The sequence below is a fragment of the Gracilinanus agilis genome, chromosome 6 (assembly GCF_016433145.1).
Source record: "Gracilinanus agilis isolate LMUSP501 chromosome 6, AgileGrace, whole genome shotgun sequence".
Classification (NCBI taxonomy): domain Eukaryota; kingdom Metazoa; phylum Chordata; class Mammalia; order Didelphimorphia; family Didelphidae; genus Gracilinanus; species Gracilinanus agilis.
Genome location: NC_058135.1, coordinates 110188135 through 110203823, shown reverse-complemented (window position 1 = coordinate 110203823; position 15689 = coordinate 110188135). Strand labels below are relative to the sequence as shown.

Here is a 15689-nt window from a genome sequence, read left to right as displayed (position 1 = left end):
CCCAAGAGACCCTGGCATGGCTTTGATCTCAAACTCAGAGACCGGTGCTGGGCTGGGATGGACACAATGACGGAGAAGGGAATTCAAGGCCTTGATGAACCTAAGGGACCATACTGTTTATCCCCTTTGTGGTGGGATCAGTCCATACTAAGTGATGCAGGAAGGAGATACTAATGGAGGAGTTTGGGTAGACCCCCCCAGCCTGGCTCCTCCCCAGGGAGCACCCAGGTTGGTGAAGTGAGACCATGACTGGGGCAGCTAGAAGCAGGTTTCATAGATGCCATTGCAGCCAATGTAGTGGACCCATTTAATGACATCATGGTAGCTGTTGTTCAGCTTGTGCTCAAATACCTTCAGGTATAACACTTTTAGGCCAGAGAGTGCAAAAGATACTTCAAAGTTCATGGAGATGGGAGGTTAGGCCCATTTCTTCTTGTAGTTAGTTGGTAGCAGCTCAGTCTTGCCACTGATCTGCAATTTCTTCATTCCTGCCATGCTTAATCTTCCATACAATGGCATTCTCACTGACTTTATACTTGGCTTTTCCCTTCCTGTGATAACTTGAACTCAAACTGATGTTTAGTGATGTTGGGATCTGAACCTCAATGTTCTGGGCCAACAATGAAGACTTTCAATCAGACTTAATGAGGTCTTTGATCTCTAGCTTGGCCGATTCCACCTCCTACACCAGGAGTACAACTCAGAATGGCAGGATGATGTCCTTGGTGATCTGGTACCTCATAAGCTCGAACTCTGCACTGGGGGTGAGATGTTAAGCCAATGCTTCATTTGGAGTCAAATTTACTGAGCCTCACACACTGGTTGAAGGTACAGTCATCTATGGCAATGAACTTTTTCCCACTCTTGCCTGTCTCATCAGCAGGACCCTTGTCCTGCTTCTCACTGATGATTTTGTTTTCCATCCCAAACTTGTACTCTGGCATGTCACTCAGCTCTTCATCACAACTTGGGCAGACACTTAGGCACTCAATACCTGCCCTTCAGGAGATATGAGCAGGTTAATGCTCTATGGCACATCCAGGAAGAGTTTGTTTGGATGATATTTGATGCCTTCATGGCACCAATCAATTTATCTTGTCACCTAGCGGGACTGTTCTTCCTTTGTCTGATGCTGGCTCTTAATGCCTTGCTGAATGATTAAGATCTTCAGAGCACCCCTCTCAAAGTTCTGCATTTAGTCAAAGTCCAGGATCTTGTCCAGCAGCTGGTAGATGAGCACAAAGTTGCTCTTGATATTTTCATCTCTGATTTTGCCAAAGTAGGCTGCCATGATGTCACACAACTTAAAGAGTAATTTGAAAACCAATGTGGCATTGATATTCTCCTTGGTGACAGCCTCTAGCTAGATGTTGGAGCACTTGACATGGAAGAAGATGGTGTGGGCAAAGTTGGTGATGGGGGAAATGTACCTGCTGACTCCTAGAGGGTCCAATGTCATCTAGGTAGAACTGGGAGATAAGCATCTCCTCCTTCTGATTGTAGATAAGCAGCCCTCCAATCGTGGTGGTCACTCAGTCTTTTCTGTCTATGGGGCTAAAAAGAGACCAGGAGCTACTCTGGCCTGTCCTTTCATCTGTCTGTCCATCTGTCAGTTTGTCTTTGCCACTCCCATTCCCAAGATGTCCTCATGCCCAAGTCTTCAGCTGAGGAGGGCATCTATTTCAATGATAATTAAAGTTAAAAATCAGTTAATTAAAGTTAAAAATCAGTACCAGATCTCAAACTATATTTCAAAGTGTGAATCATTAAAAAATTTGGTACTTTGTGAGAATGACAAAGACTCATACCAGGTGTAAGGGAGGAGAGATGAATGAATGTAACAGTTTAGGGACACAATTTATAAAAGCAAACAAACATTAACCTTTTTTCTAACAAACCTAAATACCCCAGTTAGTGGATGAAATCAGATAGCAGATTGAATTAAAACCTGAATTCTATAATATGTTGTTTACAAGAAACACATCTGAAGCAGGTAAGGGGATAGAGCAGAACCTATTCCACTTCAACTGAGATTTTTTAAAAACCAGGAGTAAAAATCATGATCTCAGACTAAGGTAAATCAAAAATAGATCTGATTGAAAATGATAAGGAAAATAATTACATCTTGATAAAATGCAACCTAGATAACAAAGTAATATCAGACTCAACATATATACATCAAATAGCCTGCAGATATTTAAAGGAGTTTTAGGAGGAAATAGACAGTAAAACTATATTAGTGGGGGACCTCAATTTTCTTCTATCAGAACTAGATAAATCTAAAAAAAAGTTTATAAGAAAGCAGTAAAGGAAATGAATTAAGTTTCAGAAAAGTTAGTTTTTAATATGTATCTGGAATAAATTGAATGGGGATAAAAAGGAATATACCTTCTTTTCATCAGCATATTGTAGATACACAAAAAATGACCATGCACTAGGGCAGTGATGGGCAAATTTTTTAAAGAGGGACCAAAGAAAAGGAAATGCTCATCTGTCAGTCTGTTTCTAAGGCAACTCTTTCGAAGTTTCATTGTATTGTATCCTATTCATTGTATTCATAAGATTAGGAATAATGTCACACAGCCAGTTAGAACATTTCAGGGGGCTGCATCTGGCCCACAGGCTGTAGTTTGCCCATCACGGTACTAGGGCATAAAAACTTTACAACCAAATTCACAAAAGCAGAAATAATAAATTTTACTTTTTCAGAACATAATGCAAATATATATATATATATATATATATAATCAATAATAGTTCATGAAAAGGCAGCTTAAAATTTATTGGTAACTAAATATAATTCTTCAAAATGGGTGGGTCAAAGAACAAATAATAGAAACAATCACTGATTTCATTAAAGAGAACACAATAAGAAGACAACATACCTGTGAGGGGGGATGAAGGGAGGAAGGCAGGAAAGTAGGATGGATGGGACAAAGGAGAGAGGAAGGTAGGAGAAGGGAAAGGAAGTTAGCTGTACCCAGTACCAGCAGGGGGAAATTGACCTGAGTCCTTTGGACTCAAATAAAAGATCAGGCAGCAAACTTAGGGTTTAGAATAACTAGGTTTCATTTAAATTAGAAAAGGGAAGGTCTAGGGAAAACTAGGAGGTAGGAAGAAAGGGAAAAAGGCACCAAGAGAGATCAGGGTCTTAGGGTAGAGAGTGTTCCAGGGTAGAGAGCTAAGCTTCCAGGGTCAAGAGAGGAAAAGTGCCAAACTTTCCCTTTTATACTTTCCCTGACACCTCCCACAAAGGAAGTGGGAGTTGTCAGGGGAAACTGTAGCAGAGAGAGTCCTTGGAGTTATAGTCTTCCAGGGCTTATAACAATTTCAAATGACACATACCAAAATTCATAGGATAAAGCCAAAGCAGTACTTTGCGGAAAATTTATATTACTGAATGCTTTTATCAATACAATAGAGAAAAAGTGGATCAATGAATTGGGCATGCAACTAAAAACATAGAAAAAGAACAAATTAATTTCTCCCCTCAATTAAAGACTAAATTGGAAATCCTAAAAATCAAAGAAAAATAATAAAATTGAAAGTGAACTTTTGAACTAATAAATAAGATTAGGAGTTGATTTTGTGGGAAAAAGCAAATAAAAAAGAGAGAGCATTGGTTTATTTGATTAAAAAAAGAAGAGAATAAAAGTACTAGTATCAAAAATGAAAGGGTAAATTCATCTACAGTGAAAATGAAATTAAAAAACTCATTAGGAACTATTTTTCTCAATTATGTGACAATAAATTTGACATTTTGAGTGAAAAGTTTGAATATCTTTAAAATATATAAATTACCCATATTTATAAAAGAGGAACTTAAATACTTAAATTTTCCTTACTTAAATAATCCCACTTCAGAAAAAAAAGAAAATGAAGAAGCCATTAATGAACTGCCAAAGAAACAATCCCCAGACCCAGATGGATTCACAAATGAATTCCATAAAACATTCAAAGAACAATTAATCCAAATATTATTTAAACTATTTGGCAAAATAAACAAAGAAGGAATCCTATCCAATTGTTTCTATGACCCAAATATGATGCTGATGCTTGAGCCAGGAAGATAAAAAATAGAGAAAGAAAATTACAGACCAATTTTAATGAATATTGATGCAAAAATCTTAAATAAAATTCTAGTAAAGATACTACAGCAATATATCATCAGGATTATTCGCTATGACCATGTATGATTTATACCAAGAATGCAAAGCTGGTGTAATATTAAGAAAATGATCAACATAATTGACCATATCAATAACCAAATTAACAGAAATCATATTAATATCTCAACAGAGTCAGAAAAAGCCTTTGACAAAAATACAATGCCTATTCCTACTAAAAACACTAGAAAGCAGAGGAATAAAAGGGCATTTAAAAAATAATAAGTAGAAAAGATAAGTTGTCAGAAGCCTTCCCAATAACATCAGGAATGAAACAAAGAAGCCCATTTTCAGTTCTGTTATTTAATATTGTACTAGAAATGTTAGCTTTAGCATTAAGAGAAGAAAGAGAAATTGAAGGAGTTAAAGTATGCACAGGGGAAACTAAACTATCAGGCTTTGGGTATGATATGATGGAATACTTAGAACATCCTAGAGAATCAACTAAAATCTAATTGAAAAATTAAAAACTTTAGCAAATTTGCAGGACATAAAATAAAACCCCATAAATCATGGCATTTTTATAAATTTCCAACAAAGTCCAGCAACGAGAATTAGAAGGAGAAATCCCATTTAATATCACCCTAAACAATATATAATACTTGGGAATCTCTTTTCCAAGACAAACATATGAATTATATGTATACATTTATAAACACTGATCACACAAATAAAGTTAGGTGTAAGCAATTGGAAAAATACTAATTGCTCATAAGTAGACTTAGTTAATATAATAAAACTGACAATCCTACCAAAATTATTTACTTAGTGTCATATCAATAAAATTATTTTATAGGCATAATTCTTCAAAAGTCAAGAATATCAAGAGAACTGATAAAATATGTGAAGGATGGTAGGATTAATAGTACCAGATTTTAAAAAAAGGACTATAAAGTGGTAATCATCAAAATAATCTGGTACTGGCTAAGAAATAAAGGGAGGATCAATGGAATAGAGTAGGGGTAAATGACCTAAATAATGGAGTATTTGGTAAACTCAAAGATCTAGCTTTTGGGATAAGAACTCACCATTTGACAAAAATTTCTGGGAAAATTGGAAAAGAACATAGCAAAAAATAGATATAGGTCAGTATTTCACACCTAATACCAATATAAGGACAAACTAGGTACATGCTTTAGATATAAATAGTGATATAAGTAAATTAAGGAAACATACAATAGTTTATCCATCAGATCTATGAAGAAGGGAAGAATTTATTGTCAAAACAAGTGATAGAGAACATCACAAGATGCCAAAATAATAAATTTTATTATATTAAATTTAAAAAGGGGTTTGTGCAAACAAAACCAATATAACCAAGATTAGAAGGGTAACAACAAGCTGGGAAAAAATTTGACAACATATTTCTCAACTATATAAAGAATTAAATCAAATTTATAAGAATACAAATAATTTCCCAATTGACAAATGGTCAAAAGGACAGATATAAGCTGTTTCCAGAGGACGAAATCAAAACTATCAGTAGTCATATAAAATATTCTATATCCCTTTTGATCAGAGAAATTAAAATAAAACAATCCTAAGGAACCACCTTACATCTATCAGATTGGCCATTATGACAGTAAAGGAAAATGATAAATGATGGAGAGGATGTGGCAATATTGAGATGCTAATGCATTGCTGGTGGAGCTATGGATCCAACCATTTTAGAGGGCAATTTGGAAGTATGCCAAAATTGCTATAAAACAATGCATCCCCTTTGATTCAAGAATACCACTTTTAGGTGTCTATCCAAAAGAGCTTTAAAAAAGGAGGGGGAAGACCTATTTGTACAAAAGTATTTATAGCTGCAATTTTTGTTGTGCTAAAGAATTGGAAATCAAAGGAATGTCATTAATTAGGGAATGGCTGAACAAATTTTGTTCTATAATAAATGGTGATGCAATATAATTGTGCTTAAGGGAATGATAAAAAGGATGATTTCAGAAAAAGCTGGAAGAAGAGAAAGATCATTATAGAAACTAGAAAGAACCTAGGAATAATTTGAAGATGGAGTATGAGGACTTTTTAAATTACCAAAAAAATTGAACATAAAACTGAATCTCAAAAATATATAATGTTATTTTCACACACACACATTAATATATATACACATATATGTATATATCCATATATATATACATTATAATATATACAATTTAGTGTGTGTATATATATTTATACACACACACACACACACACACACACTAAATTTCAGCTGTAAGTTTCAGAACTATTCTGCTTATATGGAAAGAACTTTTAGAAAACATGTGCATCAACTATACTTTCCTCCCAGTTGTTCACAACCACCTTGGAATCCACATTTGAATAACTAACTCAATTGCAAAATAGAAATCAATAAATTCTGATTAGGAAGAAATACTGCTTGATAGTTGGTAAACTACATGTTGTGAATATATTATTGTCAGGAATTGGGATGGAGATGGACCTAAGATGAACTAGAAGTTTGTGCAAACCCATTTGAATAAAATTAAACCATTTCTGATAATTAATTATCATTAATCTCGTTACCTTTCTTTTTCTTCCTTGTCATTCCTTTAAATTTAGTTTTATTTTCCTTTCTAACCAACCTTGAACAAGGCTTCAGTTATTTCAATATTGCGTGGTTCCACACTCCTGATTTACCATTCTTGTGTTTTCAATATTCTGTTATCCTTAATTCTTAGTTATTTTAAATTCTGTACCTCATGAAGGAAGGTGGAAGATCAGTGGAATAGACTAGGGGTAAGCAACCTCACCAAGACAATCTATGATAAACCCAAAGATCCCAGCTTTTTGGGGAAAAAAACCCACTATTTGACAAAAACTGCTGGGAAAATTGGAAAACAATATGGGAGAGATTGGGTCTGGATCAGTGACTCCCAAAGTGGGTGCTACCACCCCCTGGTGGGTGCTGCAGCAATCCAGGGGAGCAGTGATTGCCACAGGGGCATTTATTTTTCCTATTAAAACTTTAAAAATTAATTTCCAAGGGGCTAAGTAATATTTTTTCTGGAAAGAGGGTGGTAGGCCAAAAAAAGTTTGGGAACCACTGGTCTAGATCAACATTTCATACCTTATACCAAGATAAACTCAGAATGGGTAAATGACTTGAATATAAAGAAGGAAACTATAAGTAAATTAGGTGAGCACAGAATAGTATATTTGTCATATCTCTGGGAAAGGAATGATTTTAAAACCAAGCAAGAATTAGAAAAAATTACAAAATGTAAAGTAAATAATTTTTACTACATTAAACTAAAAAGTTTTTGTACAGACAAAACCAATGCTACCAAAATTAGAAGGGAAGCAAAAAATTGGGAAAAAATCTTTATAACAAAAAACTCAGACGACGGTCTAATTGCTCAAATATACAAGGAGCTAAATCAATTGTACAAAAAAATCAAGCCATTCCCTAATTTAATAATTAGAGAACTGCAAATCAAAACAGCTCTGAGGTATCACCTTACACCTAGCAGATTGGCTAAAATGACAGCCGGGGAGAGTAATGAATGTTGGAGGGAATGTGGCAAAATTGGGCCATTCATGCAACGCTGGTGGAGTTGCAAATTGATCCAACCATTCTGGATGGCAATTTGGAACTATGCTCAAAGGGCTTTAAGAGACTATCAGCCTTTTGATCCAGCCATAGCACTGTTTGGTTTATACCCCCAAAGAGATAATAAGGAAAAAGATTTGCACAAAAATATTTATAGCTGTGCTCTTTGTGGTGGCAAAAAATTGGAAAATGAGACAATGTCCTTCAATTAGGGAATGGCTGAACAAATTGTGGTATCTGTTGGTGTTGGAATAGTATTGTGCTCAAAGGAATAAAGAAGTGGAGGAATTCCATGTGAAGTGGAATGACCTCCAGGAATTGATGCAGAGTAAAAGGAGCAAATCCAGGAGAACATTGTACACAGAGATTGATACACTGTGGTACAATTGAACATAACTGTCAGAAGCCAATAAGAGAAACAGCCTCAAATAGATAAAAATCTGAGACTCCTCTTTTGACTCTTTTTTCTGATCCATACCTTTTCTTATTGGAAAACTTTAAGTTCTTAGCAAACCAACAGTCAAGAAGTTAACATTCTCCCCTTTGGTCAGAAATGCAGCTGCTTGACAAGCCAAAATTGAAACTTCAGTTTAGCAGGGGCATTTTGCTCATGAGAAAAGTATTCCCAGACTTAGATTGCTGATAATCAGGTTGCTGAAAGTCCAGCCTGGTTCTTATTTTCACCTCGAACCTGCTGAAGCCTCTTTGTATTGTCTAAGTTGTAATGGGATTTCTGCACAGCCATAAATCTTTCTCTGTGCTTTTGGGTGAAAGGGAGTTTGAATTTAATATATAATAAACTTGTGACTCAATGGCACTTTGGAGAAGCAGCTATGAGTTAACAGGCAAGATCATCTCCCACCTCTTTATCAACTAAGCTATTCTTATCAGATTATCTGGAGATGATAAATAGATTTCAACACATAAGGTACTTCTCTACTAGCAGCAATGCAAGAATCCAGAGCAAGGCTGAGGGACTGATGAGAAAGAAAACTAGCCACATTCAGAGGAAGAACTGTGGGAGGAGAAACACAGAAGAAAAACAACTGCTTGAACACATGGGCTAATGGGGAAGTTATTGGGGATGTAGACACTAAAGGATAACTCTAGTCTTGGCTAAGGGGAGTTAGGGGGTTTTGGGGGAGAGCGAAAGAACATCAAACATGTAGCTATGGGAAAATATTCAAAATAAAAATTAAAAAAAATGTATATTCAGACAACCACAAAAATAAATAAATATATTCTGTACCTCAAGGATCTTTCTTTATCTTCTATTTTACCTTCAGATCATGAGAAGAATTTTATTGAGAAATATTTCATTTTAAGATATATCAATATATTTTATTCCAAAAGATAGTAGTTATGAATAAAATTATCCAAATTCCAGTCATTTTTAATTTTAATTCTTTAAATTATGAAAGCATAGATATTATTACTATTAATATTGCATGAACTATTAAAAACACCTTTAAACAAAAGGATAGAGGTGAGCTATTCCAAGCAATAATTGAATAGCAATCTGAGTTGTCCAAATGTAGAAAGGTCTCCCTTTTCTACTAAGGACTTGTGAACTCCCAGGCATTAGGCACCTTCAAGCAATGGATGAATTTAATACTTCGTGGAGATGTTGAAATTAAACATAATTTTGGATTTGACTTGGTGACTTCCAATGTCACTAACCTAGGTCCTTGAAGAGATTGTAACAAAGCTATAGTACTCAGACATATTCCATTATCTGCTAATTGAAGCTACTGATTCTATGTTCTCTACCTTCATAAACTTGAATTAGAAACAGCCAGCATATGCAGTCTGGGAAAGGATCTCTCTCTAGAGAAGACATTTAATGAAGATTATATAACTCTATGATCCTGGGTATGTCATTTAATCTCACCTTGTTCCCATTTCTTTCTGTATAAAATGAGTTTCAATAGATCATAATGGGAATATTTAAATATTTTATGTACTTCTGATAATATATTTTAATCCTATATATTATTTTAAATATTTAAAAATATTATTCCACAAAGGGGTTCATAGGCTTCACTAGATTGCCAAAGGTGTCCATGGGCTTCACTAGATTGCCAAAGGTGTCCATGATACAAAAAAAGACTAAGAAACCTAGGACTAGATATTTCCTGTTTCCTTCCAGTTCTAAAGTTATGATTTTTGATTCCTCTTTTTGAATTCTACTTCTTTTTATTTCTTTTCCCATCTCTTTATGGCTCAGTGATCCCTGTAAGATAGAATTTAGCTCCTTATTTTGAACTCTTCTTTTACCCTTCCATATCAGTCATATTTTGCCTATTTGGACATAGGTATATAAGGCTATAAGTCTTGTTGCTGCTTATGTTCTTGGATATTTCTTCTCTAAAATGATGTTTCCCCCTACTTATATTCTCTTTCCTATATTGTACCCTCAGTTTTCAATGGCATTTGTCTACAAAAATCTTCATTTCAAATCAAATGTATAACTAGTTTTTATATTATGCTTTTTCATTACTCTTCTCTCTTATCTTCTCTCTGTTCTTTGTCTTGTATTTTAGACAGCCACTTGCTCCCATGCCAAACTCCACATTAGCTGTTTAAACAGCACAATTTGACTTTCAAAAATTCCACAATTTAGATTTCACTTACCTCTACATTACTGATGAGATTCCATTCCTTAGCTCCAACCTTGATCTCTTGACCCTTTTTCTTATTGTCTTTTTGGGCATTATAATATTTTATATTGAAGGCTAAACTTTAAGCTTCCATTAAATCTTTAGGAAATTTTAAGACCTTATATATAAATTTAAATACAGGAAGTTATTGGCATGTGTTTGTATGTGTGTATGAGGGAGGTGGGGTGCAGAGGGACCCAGAGGGAGACAGAGACAAAAGAGAGATGGAGACACTGACAGAGACAGAGATCCATACTCACATCCATGATGAAGGGGATGGTGGTAGAAATGTTATGGGGTTATTTTGATATTGCTTTTGGTAGCTTTAAGGTGGACTTTGGTTATTGAAAAGATGGTAGAGTTTTATGTGGAAAACAGAAAGTACAGTTTAGAGAACTTTTTAGTTAGGCAAGAGTCAGGTGACATGACTTTTCTTGTATTCTTTTTGATATCCAAGTGAAAAGATAGCAGGTTGTGATGTATAATGATGCAATTTCTGAAGCACATATTTTAGTGTTTGTTTTCAATATTTCCAATGCAAAAAATGAACATAATATGAATATAATATTTTGTATGTATTCATGGCCAGATGCTAGAACAACAACTTAGTATTGGTAGTATCATTTCAAAATCAGTGATGTATAAATGTAGCATATTGTCTTGGTTCTAATTAAAGGGACCAGTGGTCTGTGATAAAAAGGAAAAAAAAACAAAAAAAATCTCACAACATTTGTGTGTGCTGGACTATGAAGGCTTGGAAGCTTAGAAAAGTACAAAATGGAGAAAAATAATAACAAGAGAATGTTTATTTATGCTGTAAATGAATAGATAAAGAAGCCAAGAGACAAAAAGTAAATAAAACATCTTTACTAGATATGATATCAGGCAGTTTTACTTAATGATGTCATTACTTGGGTGGGTCTATGATCTCATCACTATGGCTTCTCCTCTTTCATTGATACAGCTCACAGCTCTCCCACATACCACATTTCATCCTGTGCAAAGTTTGCCCTACTCTTTTTATTAATTCTTTAGAGGGAGGTTCAGGAAATGGATGAGTCCACCCAATGGATTTAGGATCTTTTTCTAGATTCCTAAGTCTTATGACATGACTGACCTAGGTCCTTTCGCAATCTTGACCTTTTTCTTGGTACTTCTTTCATACTTTTTTGGGTGCAATTCTCCACTGCTAAGATGCTGAGTTCTGAGCTTTACCAATAAAGAATGACATATATTCAACAACAAAAATAGGTAATTAATAAAGTCTCTTTTCTTTTATGCCAACCAAATGTATAATTTCACATTCTAATTATCTTGGGGCTACTGCAGCTCTTAATTTTAAAATGTTGCTCACATGAACCACAAGATCAAGAAACAAGGAAACTTTCCTCAGCCTCCATTGCCACCCTGATTCCATTGTAATAGCTCTTTAAATATAATGTTGATCCTGCTGGTTCATTTAATTATTGGGCACTGAAAGATTTTCTCAATTTAAATCTTTTTCTAACCTTTAAAAGAGAGATATATGTGTAGAATTTTAAGATCATCATTTCATAAGTGAGAGATGCCAGAAATTGGTTTTAATCCTGACTTTGATAATTCCCATTCATGTACTTGTTGACAGTAGCTCAGTTTCTCTAGATTTAGTTTCTTCATTTACAAAGTAAAAAGAATAGATTGTTATCGGATGCATAGTATGATGGCAAGGAATGAGACTTTACTCTTTAGTACTGACATCTGGTGGGACACGCTTCCTCCTTGGAACAACTTGTATTCTTCCATCTCGATTCACATTGGCCCATACTGTTGGTGACACTCTTGTTCCCAGGCCTTTATCCAACTAGGGTCTATAGTATTGATCCTCTTACCTTGGATTCCATCTTCTCTCTAAATTACTGCAGGAGAAATAACTAAATGTTTTGGGGAGATATCTCCCTTTTCCTGGTGAAATTCTATCTACATTGAGATTTTTAGACTACAATGCCTTTATTTTAATTTGTTCCAGGTAGAAAACTTTCTGTTGTACTTCATCTTTTTCATTCAGTTCTTAAATTTATCATTCTATAATTAAATCAGCTTCATAGTTGCAAAGCTAGTTAGTATCTCTGATTCTTGGACTACTTTTCACTACAGTAGGCAGGAATTTCCACCTAGTTTCTATCAGTAGGAATGTTTTAAGAATTCACAGAAACTGTGGCAGAGATTGGATCTCTGAGAAAACTAGAGCGGAAATCAAAGGCAAATGAGGGCTTCTTAGATATTTTTCAATATATTGACTCAAACTAAGAAGCAAATAGGCAGCCAGTGTTAATAGAAAAGTTTATTTATTATAATTGAAATTCTCTAACATTAGGTTTCAGTAAATTTGATTTTACATAGGATATTTTTTCCCTTTCATGATTGTCTCCATCTTCTAAGTGCCACTAGAATGTCACTTTTTTGAGAAAAGCAAGTGCATTTTAGAAGAGCAAAAATAGATTCCCCTCTGAGTAGAAACTACTTGCTCTGTTCTCAGCTCCCTCTTTCTCACTCTCTTTTTAAAATTTGAGCAAAGTGCACTTGACAAGATATTTCTCCCCAATAGAATGTACTCAGTGACAGGAAGTAGGTAAGCTTTATTCTTGGAAATATAAAAAATGTTATTAGCAATGATGGGCACAGAGAGGATCAGCAACTCACAAGAAGGCCCTACGGCCTAATCAAATGATGTGCATGCCCTGGAAAACTATTGAAAAATCAATCAATTATTGCAGGAGAAAGTTATCCATATTCCATTTTATTAAAGAGGGGCAGGTCTTTCTACTTGTTTTTGATTGATGTATGAAGGCTATTTTACCACTGAGGTCCAGCCATCCAAACTTACTTGGGACTTAGTTATAAGAAAGAATGCCAAATAATTTATAAAGAGGGATTTTTGTCATAAAAAAGAATAGAAACTGTATCCACTAGTAAAATATCTGAGTAAGTCATCAATAATCTGAAGATTATTAGGTAAATATAGGCTCAGCAATTTATATTACTTAGAGAATAGTGATATATTTGAATAGAAATATTAACTTCCATTAAAGGGACAGTCAATCTTCTAGCAAAAGTTATGATTTTAATTTAAGATGATGAGACATTAAAATGGTAGTACATAGGCAGTGTATTTCGAGAGAGCTTAGGATGGATTTTGACATTTGAGATTCATTCAGGAAAAGATGTAATTTAAAACCAGGCAATTTTCATAAAATTTCCAAGGGAGACTATTAAGAAAGAAGAGAAGAAACCAATGTATTGACCCTTAGGAACAGTCATATCTAGAGAGTGGGAGAAGGAAGAAGCAAGGATAGTGATTGAAGAGGCAAAAATGAAATCAATGTATTATTCTATGATCAAGCATTTAAAAATACTGAATGTGGCTGGCAATTTATAAAGCAATTGGAGGGAAAATACAAAAGCAATATAGTTTCTGGCCTCCAGGAGAGGGAGTTTCAAAGAAATACATTGATAATCATAGGAATAAATTAGACTCTGTTATGTTTATAATAACAGAGATGTTGGGAAGCTGATGGGTTGGTCTGAGCTAGAAACCTGCAGGACTCTCAACCTCCCTCCCCACCCCCCAGGCTTGAGTGAGTAGGGAGGAGTAGGTACTCATGGCTTTCAAACCCCTCCCACCAAGCAGTTGGAAATCAGTTGAAGATGGCAGCAGGGCAATATCTTCTGGCAAGGCTCAGCAAGGGCAAATCTCTAATGAAGTTCACTTTTTGATTGAGGGACAAAGGAGAGGCTTGATATCTTGATGTTATCAAGAACAGAGGAGGATCTGACTTCTTTAGCTGGAAACTGAAAGGAACCAAGCTTTATGGTAGCTGTGAGTATGCCCTAAATCAACTGGTCGGCAACCTTTTTGGCCATGAGAGCCATAAACACCTGCGGAAGGAGGAGGATGGAGGCGGAAGGCGCTGGAATATGAGGTGGGGGCTGAAGGGCCTCCTGGGGCACATCCTGGGGCTCTTCCCAAACTGGCTGGTTGGGAGGTGGAGCCAGATATGGCTCAAGAGCCATATGTTGCAGACACCTGGCCTAAATAATAGTCAGGCACAACTACTAAAAGATGAAGGTTTATATTGATAAAAAAAAAAAGAAGGGAAGACAGGGAAGTGGTATCAAGGATTTGGATAAGATCTGGGAAGCCCTGAACTGTTAGGTAGAAACTGCCCCTCCACCCCAGGAGGGAGTGGCAGACTTTATATCTAGCTAGCCCTCAAAGCTTATAATAATCATTTCTAATATCTAAAATAACTAAATGAATAACCAAATTCTATTGCAAAAAAGGTCTAACTCAACTAGTCAAGTAAACCCCTGAGTAGAAACCAAAGTGGCTTTTGCCACTATGGTCACCAAGGGAAACTGAAACCTGGACCAGCAAGCAGAGTGACCTGCTCACTTCAGCCACAGGAATCAACTGACTAACTGCTTTCCAACTGTTCCTTCATGCAGAGTTCTACAGGGGGGTCCCCTGGAATTCTGGGTGAAGCTTGATCTTGTATCTTGCAGGAATTCCACCCTGCCATTTTCCCTGTCACAGCTCTCACTAGGGATCTAAAAATTGTTGCTAAAAATTAGTTTGGGATAAAAAAAAATATCTGAATGATATAGGAGAAATGGGGGAGGCTGTCTTTTTCAGGATTGCCAATTGAATGCAAATGATTCATAAAAGATAACACATTCTTTAACACCTGGGTAAATAACTGAGTTAGGGGTAGGGTTGAGATTGAGATTTCCATAGTTTAACATGTTGTAATAGGTTCATAATTACAAATGGAATGAACCATACAAAGGTTAGCAAAAATGTATTTTCCAGCAGACTTGTATATCTAATTTAAAATAATTTAAATTGAAAAAGGAAAAAAAGAGAAAACAAAATGTGTATACAAGATATATACCATTAAAGTAGCTAGATAAACACTTTAAATAAATGTCTTTTTAGAGTCCACCTAATCTTTTTGATTAAGAAATACAGTAAAGATTTTTTAATGAGGAAGTCAGTTACTGAGCCAAAAGTTAATATTGAAAAACCTCATATTGTGTCATAGTCATTACTATTTTGTTTTCTTCTTGATGCATTTCTGAAATTCTCTAAAGGGATAAGTTATTATTACCTCTGATTAAAGAGTAAGTAACTATTTCTCTGGACCTTTCTCTTTTTCCTCTATCATGAATAGCAACCTGTATGCTATAAAAATGTGGTTATGACTTGTGTTACTTGAAGTAACACAAAAATAGCTCACTCCTTTCCATTTTTTTAAACCCTTGTAC

General features: G+C 35.1%; 1 pseudogene; it reads right to left on the bottom strand.

Annotated features, from left to right (window-relative positions):
* Positions 1 to 258: 258 nt before the first annotated feature.
* LOC123252325 lies at positions 259 to 14944 on the bottom strand (annotated as a pseudogene).
* Positions 14945 to 15689: the final 745 nt, after the last annotated feature.